This window comes from Halichoerus grypus, chromosome 4, assembly GCF_964656455.1.
Source record: "Halichoerus grypus chromosome 4, mHalGry1.hap1.1, whole genome shotgun sequence".
NCBI classification, from domain to species: domain Eukaryota; kingdom Metazoa; phylum Chordata; class Mammalia; order Carnivora; family Phocidae; genus Halichoerus; species Halichoerus grypus.
The window spans coordinates 190,206,120-190,213,576 of NC_135715.1; the positions used below are offsets into that span (position 1 = coordinate 190,206,120).

The 7,457-nt window shown below is 46.1% G+C and overlaps 1 long non-coding RNA gene across 2 annotated transcripts; it reads right to left on the minus strand.

The window, feature by feature from the left end:
- Positions 1-3,631: 3,631 nt before the first annotated feature.
- Positions 3,632-5,219, minus strand: LOC118518576 (uncharacterized). 2 transcript variants are annotated; one of them, XR_013446810.1, is made up of 2 exons: positions 4,946-5,219; positions 3,632-3,927 (listed from the first exon to the last, which is right to left on the minus strand). It is a non-coding gene; the product is annotated as an uncharacterized LOC118518576 (long non-coding RNA). The 2 variants fall into 2 exon arrangements; XR_013446811.1 differs by having other exon boundaries at positions 3,632-4,147.
- Between the last annotated feature and the right edge of the window lie 2,238 nt (positions 5,220-7,457).

Below are 7,457 nucleotides of genomic sequence, written 5' to 3' on the forward strand. Positions count from 1 at the left end.
TCTTGTGTTTAGCATTGCTTCTGAGCATGGGAGTAACCTATGCAGGGTGGTTTTTCTACCAATATAATGACAGAATTCTGGTACTCCAAAGTTATCCTTTGGGATCTTAGGTTTGGTGAGGTTTTCTATGATTTTCTATGCTAAATGGGATGGCAGTTCAATAACTTGTATTAACAGCGCTTACTCCCACGGCCATATAAATGAGCAAGGCAAAACGAGGAATGGCAGGTCATATTCATAAAGCTTGACAACAGAAAATCTTCTTTTAAATATCAGCTTTCAGCTCTGCAATGTGAGGGCTGTCATTCAGGCTGAGCCAGGAAAATGGGCCATATCATGCTGAGTTTCCCCAAAGACAATTTTGGACATGAGCTGAATCATGAACTAATGTACCAACTTGGCAGACAAAGGAAAAAAAAAAAACCCAAGCCTGAGAGAGATTGTTGAATTTATGAGAAAGCTGTCTTGATTCCAAGTTTGTTACTGAGGAGGGATTTTTCCATGTAAGACCTTTACCTTTTCAGTTTAAAACACCTTTTTTGGCACCACATTCAGGCTAGAGCACCTGACCTTCCCACAGCACATCCAAGTGCACGGGCCCCGGGGGAGCTGCGAGCAGGCTCAGCAAAGGAGAATGGGAGTTTTGCTGAGTTAGCTCTTCATTCACGACACGTCCTGCTTCAGCACAGTGCAACCTGCAGAGCGACGTGATGGACAACCCACGTCCTGTGTTGGAGATGCGCTGCCATTTTGGAGTGAACATCTTGGAATGGATAACAGGCCTAGCATTTGAAGCAACTGTCGAAGGAACCTAGCTTGTGGTCACATGTTATTTTGACTAGTCTATGTCAGACCTGATGACTTCACTGACTATTTCAGAGTAAGTCACTTCTCAGATATCTGGGCTTTCTTGCAAAACAGGGACAAAAGTCTTGTCCTCCCAAAGATTCTCTCAGACACCTAGAGCATTATTTCTCCCTGGACTCTCATCACTTACACGGAGATAATGCTGCACATGATTAACTGGTTTTACTTTTCCTTAGAACTTGGCCTGTAAGTTCTCGGCTATGACAGCTATAGGCTGAAGAGCAGTAAGTCCAGTTAGACATACATTTTTAAAGACCCTTCTCCATCAGAGCGTATCATTCTCTATGGCTCACAAGCGACGAGCTGTCATGTCTCGTCAATTTTGTCACTTAATTCATAGATGCATTCCTCAGCCACATCAGTTACTGAATTAAAATTAAAAAGGCCTATGGGAGGGTGCCTGGGTGGCTCAGTCGTTGGGCGGCTGCCTTCGGCTCGGGTCATGATCCCGGGGTCCTGGGATCGAGCCCCGCATCGGGCTCCCTGCTCGGCGGGAAGCCTGCTTCTCCCTCTCCCACTTCCCCTGTTGGGTTCCCTCTCTCGCTGTGTCTCTGTCAAATAAATAAAATCTTTAAAAAAAAAAAAAAAAGGCCTATGGGAATGTTTCCTTTTTATAATTTACTAAATTTTCCACCATGCCTGTGTTCCTTATATTGCTCATAGATCTTATTACTATGTATATTTATGTTTCATAATAATGTCTTAGTTTGAATTCATTTGGAACGGACGTGCTTTGTTTGCAAAGTAACCATATAGCATTTTTTTTTCCACCTTTGCACATCCATTGGTTTGCTCTAATTTTTCCTCTTGGAAACTACAGTCTTCTTGTTTTTATTTTTGCATTTTCAATAGGGCACAGGAAGGATATAAGAAATACCTCATTCCCCCTTTTACTACAAGAGAAGCGGCATATGAATGACAATCAGTGACAGCTGAACACTTTGGGAAGCGGTAGAGCATGGTGGGGACTGTGGCGAAAGAACACCCCTGTCCCACTAACCAAACCCTTGGGGATGTGCTGGAACCTTGGCTCAGTGTCTGTAGGACTTTGCGAGTTTTTAAAGAGAAACATGACATCAAGATTTTTGTGATTTTTAAACCTTGGCAACTAATTTAATGATAAACCAAACCAACAAAACTCCCCATCATGCAGACCAAGTCTAGGCGGAATAAATACAACTTAGAGCAAGATGGGACCTGCAGGCCCCTGTTTGAGACCCTTTCCTGGAAGAGTAAGGCCTGGGGTCAAGCAAAGGCTCGGGTCCCTGGAGCGGGGTGGCGCTCCCCTGCGGGACCCGCGCAGCCGTCAGCGCATCCTCTGAGCAGACTTTCACACCAGCCTTCTGCAGCTACTGGTTTTGGCGTCCACACCACAGAGCTGACTCACAGGGCAGAGGATCCACCAACTAACTCCCTGGGGCCTGGCACATGCAGAGCCAAGCCCCACCCGCCCACACGAGCAGCGCCGCTGTGTCCAGCGTCCAGGGTCTGTAGGGACCCAGGGAACCTGAGAACTTTGTGGTCTGCGCCTCGTCTTTGTCCATGAGACTGGACTTGAGAAAAGTAGGCAGCTTGCCCAAAGCCACACAGCTTGTCAGAGGTGCCGTGAGAGTCGAATCTCTGCGAGAGTCGGCACGGGTCCCCGAATCGGCCTCCGCCTCCCGCCCTGCACCCCAGAAGAGGTACGTGCAGGGTTGCGGGGACCAGACAGCGTGTCTTCAGCACCTCTCCGTTCACACGGGCTCCATGATTTGGGGGTGAATTCTTTCCCCATATAAACAGAAAAGAGAAATGTGGTCCTTGGAACTGACAAGTAAAGGACACTACCAGGAAAACTGTTTGCCAAAAAAGGTGCCACATTCACGCTAGACCTACAGATTAGGTCCTTGCTTCTCTATCTGCCTTAAAATAAATTAAATTAAATGGATTAAAATACAAGCATAAATCACTAAGGAAGAATTTGTTGACTTATAATATCCGAGGGTAGCAAAGACTTTTCTAAGCAAAACCTGAAGCAAAAACCATCAAGGGAATAATCTGCTACATCAAGTAAAAACACTTTGCATATCTAGAAACACCATAATCAAGTTTAAAGACAAATAACAAGTGGGAAGAAATTGTCCAAAGTACACAGCAAAGGTTTGATATTCTTAATGTTTTGAAACATTCACAAATCACTAAGAAAAGGATAAATATAAAGAAAAGGGGAAATATTTAAGGAATTACAAAGAAGAAATTCAAGGGGCCAATAAATATATTAAGAAGTGTTTGAACTTAACTTACCAAAGACTGAATTTAAAATAATTAGGATTAGAATTTCCGAACTACTAGGTGAAACATGAAAAGAAGATTCATGAACCCCCTGGTGGGCAGAGATGTAGAGGAGAAGTATCTCTGTTGCTCGGAGAGAGTAACAAGGTTTCAGTCTGTAGAAAATCTGATCACATGCCCGGTGGCCTCTCTGAAGGCTTCCGGGAAATTATGGGAAGGGGCAGTCATCACACAGACGTAGTTCTTAATCACCTCCCTGTTATAATAATGAGAAGTTGGAATGCCCCCCAAAGTAAATATATAACTGCAGAGCCAAGCCATGAAAGTGCATGCATCCATGGTATGAGTCATGTTGCAGTGTGCTTCCCACACATCCTTACATGGACACACGCTAGAAGCTTTTACACCACATATGGATGCTGGCTGTGGTTGGGTGATAGGCTATAAGCAGTTTAATGAAATGCTGTTTGAAGAAAAGCACACAATTTATAAATTACTGTAATAGAATGATCATATTTTAATTTTGTTCGGAAGTATAAACTCTTACAGTTTTGTTTAAACACAGAATGAAGAGTAGTCATAATATTAATATCCAGGGTATCATCTTAAGAGAAGAAAAATGAAGAATCATATAAATGACTACACTTTTCCAAGAACACAGAACGCAGAATAAAAGGAGGGATATCACGATGACACCTGGAGTTGAGGATCAGCCGTGGACTCTGGGCCAGAGTTTATTTTCTCTTTATGCTCTCTTCTATTCTTCCAGAGTTCCTCAGAGAATATTTACTATTTGTATAAGAAAAACATTGTTAAAAATAGTCTTTGCCTCCACTGCTTTATAAACGGAGTGACTAGCTTGGGCAGGGACAGACAACATTTGCATAATTACGGCAAACAAATTATGCTGTTCTCAGATTTGCAGATTTTATTTCCATCAATTAAATTGTTTTTCAGCTGATAGATCAGAAATCCTGTTTTTCTTTGATGCTCAGTCGTTGTACTTCCTCTGCAATAAACAATTAACAACTTTCTCTGGAAAGACGTTCAGCTACGTAAGCGCAGTAAGAATTTTACATAATTATCCTCATTCATAAATGCAGAGAGTCTTTCTTATTTTTCTGCCGACTGACAGAAACACCAAGTCCCTTTATCCTGGAGCAAAGAAGGTGAAAACGGTTCTATTTCTGTCCCAAGTGACCTCACACCGTTCCTTTGGTAAAGGGTCTGTTGCCATGGGAATGGCTTTTCCACGGAACCCTCGGGCCGCCCAAGTGCAGCGTCATCCCTCCACTGGGTCGCTGCTCTGGCTGGAGCCGTTAGGGCTGGGTGGTGGCGTGTCTGGATCGACTACAGAGGGTCGGCTGCCAAAGAACATAACTCAGAAGCTGTCACACTGGGCAAGGCGTTTGCCTCTTCTAGAAGTTTCCAGACCTCAGCTCTTATATATCAAAGACAGTTCTTGAAATAGCTTCAACTCTGTCCGGGCCATCCAGCTTTGGCCCGACAGCCTGTTGTGTGTGCAGGGAGCACACGGGCCTTGCACACTACGCAGTTGTGTGCAGGCTCCCAGAAGCTCCTGCAGCCGAGCCTGGGGGATGCTGTGGACGCCCCAGACTCTTGGGCGTGCCTCCCCACCCCTCTCCCCACGCTCCTCAGCCCCTCTGGGACCACGTCACCCCCGGCACCCTCACAGGCAGGCCTGCCTCCCTTTCCGGGCACGGTCTCTATCCCCACCCTGTCCGTTGCACTTGGCACACTGCGTCTCCCTCCCCCAGCACATTGTAGGGCAGAGTCCACAACTCACCAAGACCCCTTGTTTGCATGGGCTCCTCAAGAAGCAAAGAGCTCAGATTCTGAATCCGCAGGGCAGGGTCCATGGAGCCCAGCTCAGGCCTCAGTCCCTCCCTGGCCATGGAATCTTGGGGAAGTCCTGCCACTTCTCTGGATAAGGGGACACTGAGCACAGAATCTGCACCCATTGGAAGGAACAAAGATGCTGTCATTCACTGGACACCTACTCACAGACATTTCACAGACTCCTTCTTAGTTCTCACAAAAATCCTCTGAAATGTGCACTATCGGCATATTACTCACGTGACGAGGCTCAGAGAAGTTGGGCAACATGTCCACGCTTCCGATGACGACAACCAGTGGTGTCCCATGTAGCCGGCTCCAAAACCGCCCTCTTCCCTGCTTCTCCCTGCCCCTCAGCTCAAACCATAAAGCCAGCTGCCTGGACTGAACAGCTGCCCCAAGCAGCGGGATATAAATACATAAAAAAACACCAATTGGTTGGGCACAATCGCTGCGTGATGAGGTGCTTTGAACTGTAGCGTTTATCCACGTGGCTAATAAATATCACATCTATGTAGGAAGAATCCTAGTTAATGCATCTGCAAATGCAGCCACTGAGGAAACATGGCGTGGGGTTATGTTTGAAAGGATTCAGTAAATATTAGTATTTCTTTCTTATGAGCAGAGGCGAAGGGGGCTACTGAGTTCCCAGTGGCTTGTGCATCACCCTTTTGTTTGTAAAAGGCTGGTTGCAAAACTCTAAATCACAGTTTCAATTCTTTTTCCATACTGGGCACTTGGCTTCCAAGTGGGGGAAGGACTTAGCCTCCTGATGTCAACTGGAAGACTCCCCGGAGGCCACAGTGTGCTGTCTGGGGAGAGCAGAGAGCACGCTCGGCCCTCCACTCGGGCTCTGACAGGCCTGGGCTTGTGACCCCCGCTTCGCCCGTGTCTGGGAGGAGATGGAGAGGATATGGAAGGTTCCGTGGGAGCAACAGGCTCAGAAAAGAGTGTTCCTTTTTCCTTCAGATCTTACTGCCTGCCAGAGCCAGGGAGACTCCTTTTATCCCTCGCAATGTGCTGGGGGAGCGCTGAGCTCACCTCAGAGGCCTGGTGACAGACTTGCCGTGATTTGGTGAGCTCCAACACAGATTGTGTGGATTTGGGCAAAATGGGACATTTGTTGGACAGGGACCTCTCTCTCACCCTGCCATCTTCCTTGGCCCCGTGTTCTAGCCCACCTGCCGCCCGCACCTCCCAACTCCATCCCCCTTTTTAAAAACACAGGTCATAAAGATAAACAGCAGACTAAATTAAAACAAAAACTATAGGGAAAAGAAAAACAATAAAATGAGGGGATCCAGGACTGAAGTCAGCACCCGAGACGCAGCCTATGAGGGTCCTTACACCTGCCGGAGGAGAGATTCGATGTGGTTTTGGGCTTTCCGGCAGCAGGAGGGGAGACTTGATCAGGTGCATGAGTCCGAAGGTCCCTGAGGAGGCAGGCGAGGGACAAGTCATTTTCACAGAAGTGTGATGACACCTGGCTCTCCTCCTGCAATTGACCCCGGGCTGTCTGTCAATCCTCTGCCTGTCTATCATCTATCCATCTGCCTATTATCTTCTATCATCTACCTAGATCTCTTGTTACCTATTCACCACGCTTCCCACTTTCACAGAGAATGTTCAGTTCTGCTCAGTATACAGAAACTCCTCTATTTACATCCTTTCACCTTGGGAACTCTAACATCCCCAGCAGAGCTGTGACCTGCGCAGAAACACCAGCTCCACCCGCACCCGCAATGGTAATGACAGTGACCTGTGTCGTGAGGCTCGGGACCGGAATACGGCAGGACCTGGGGAACTGCTCCGCTTTCGAAGACGGGACTCTGCACATTTGCTTTCCTAAGTCACAGTGCAGAATGGGATGACTTAAAAATTGTTCAGGACTTACCTGGCTGTTTCTGGGAGCTGGAATTTGACCTCCACAGGGTGATTGGGGCATGGTTATAAACCCTTATACTTAAATTAAGCTGGATGCATGGAATAAATGCCTATTTTTTTTTCAGGAACTTATAGTGGAACATGAAAATTCTATAGGTTAAATAGATATCTGAAAATGTACGCCCTTGACTCACCCTTCATTTCCTGCAACTATTAAATACAATAAAAAATAGGAAAACTGTCACGTTGTTGCTCTGTATTTAGGGAAACAGTAGCTTGCTACCCGTATTATTTTAATAACTGACTGGTGCTATGTGTCTCATCCTCATCAGCCCTAACACTGAATGGAATCTAGAATCTCTTCTCCATGCATTTTTAGTAAGAAGTAGAAGATAATTGTTGTTAAAGGTGATGTTGGGATACTAATACAAATTTGACAAATTCATCATCTCTGTTGAAATGGATTCACTGCCCCCCCCCCACCCCGCGAGCTTATTTACTGAACTAAATTACAAAGCTTAGCCTTTGATTTTTGATTCCTTCATTTTGTTCTCAGCTCCTGCTTGACCACCAGGAGC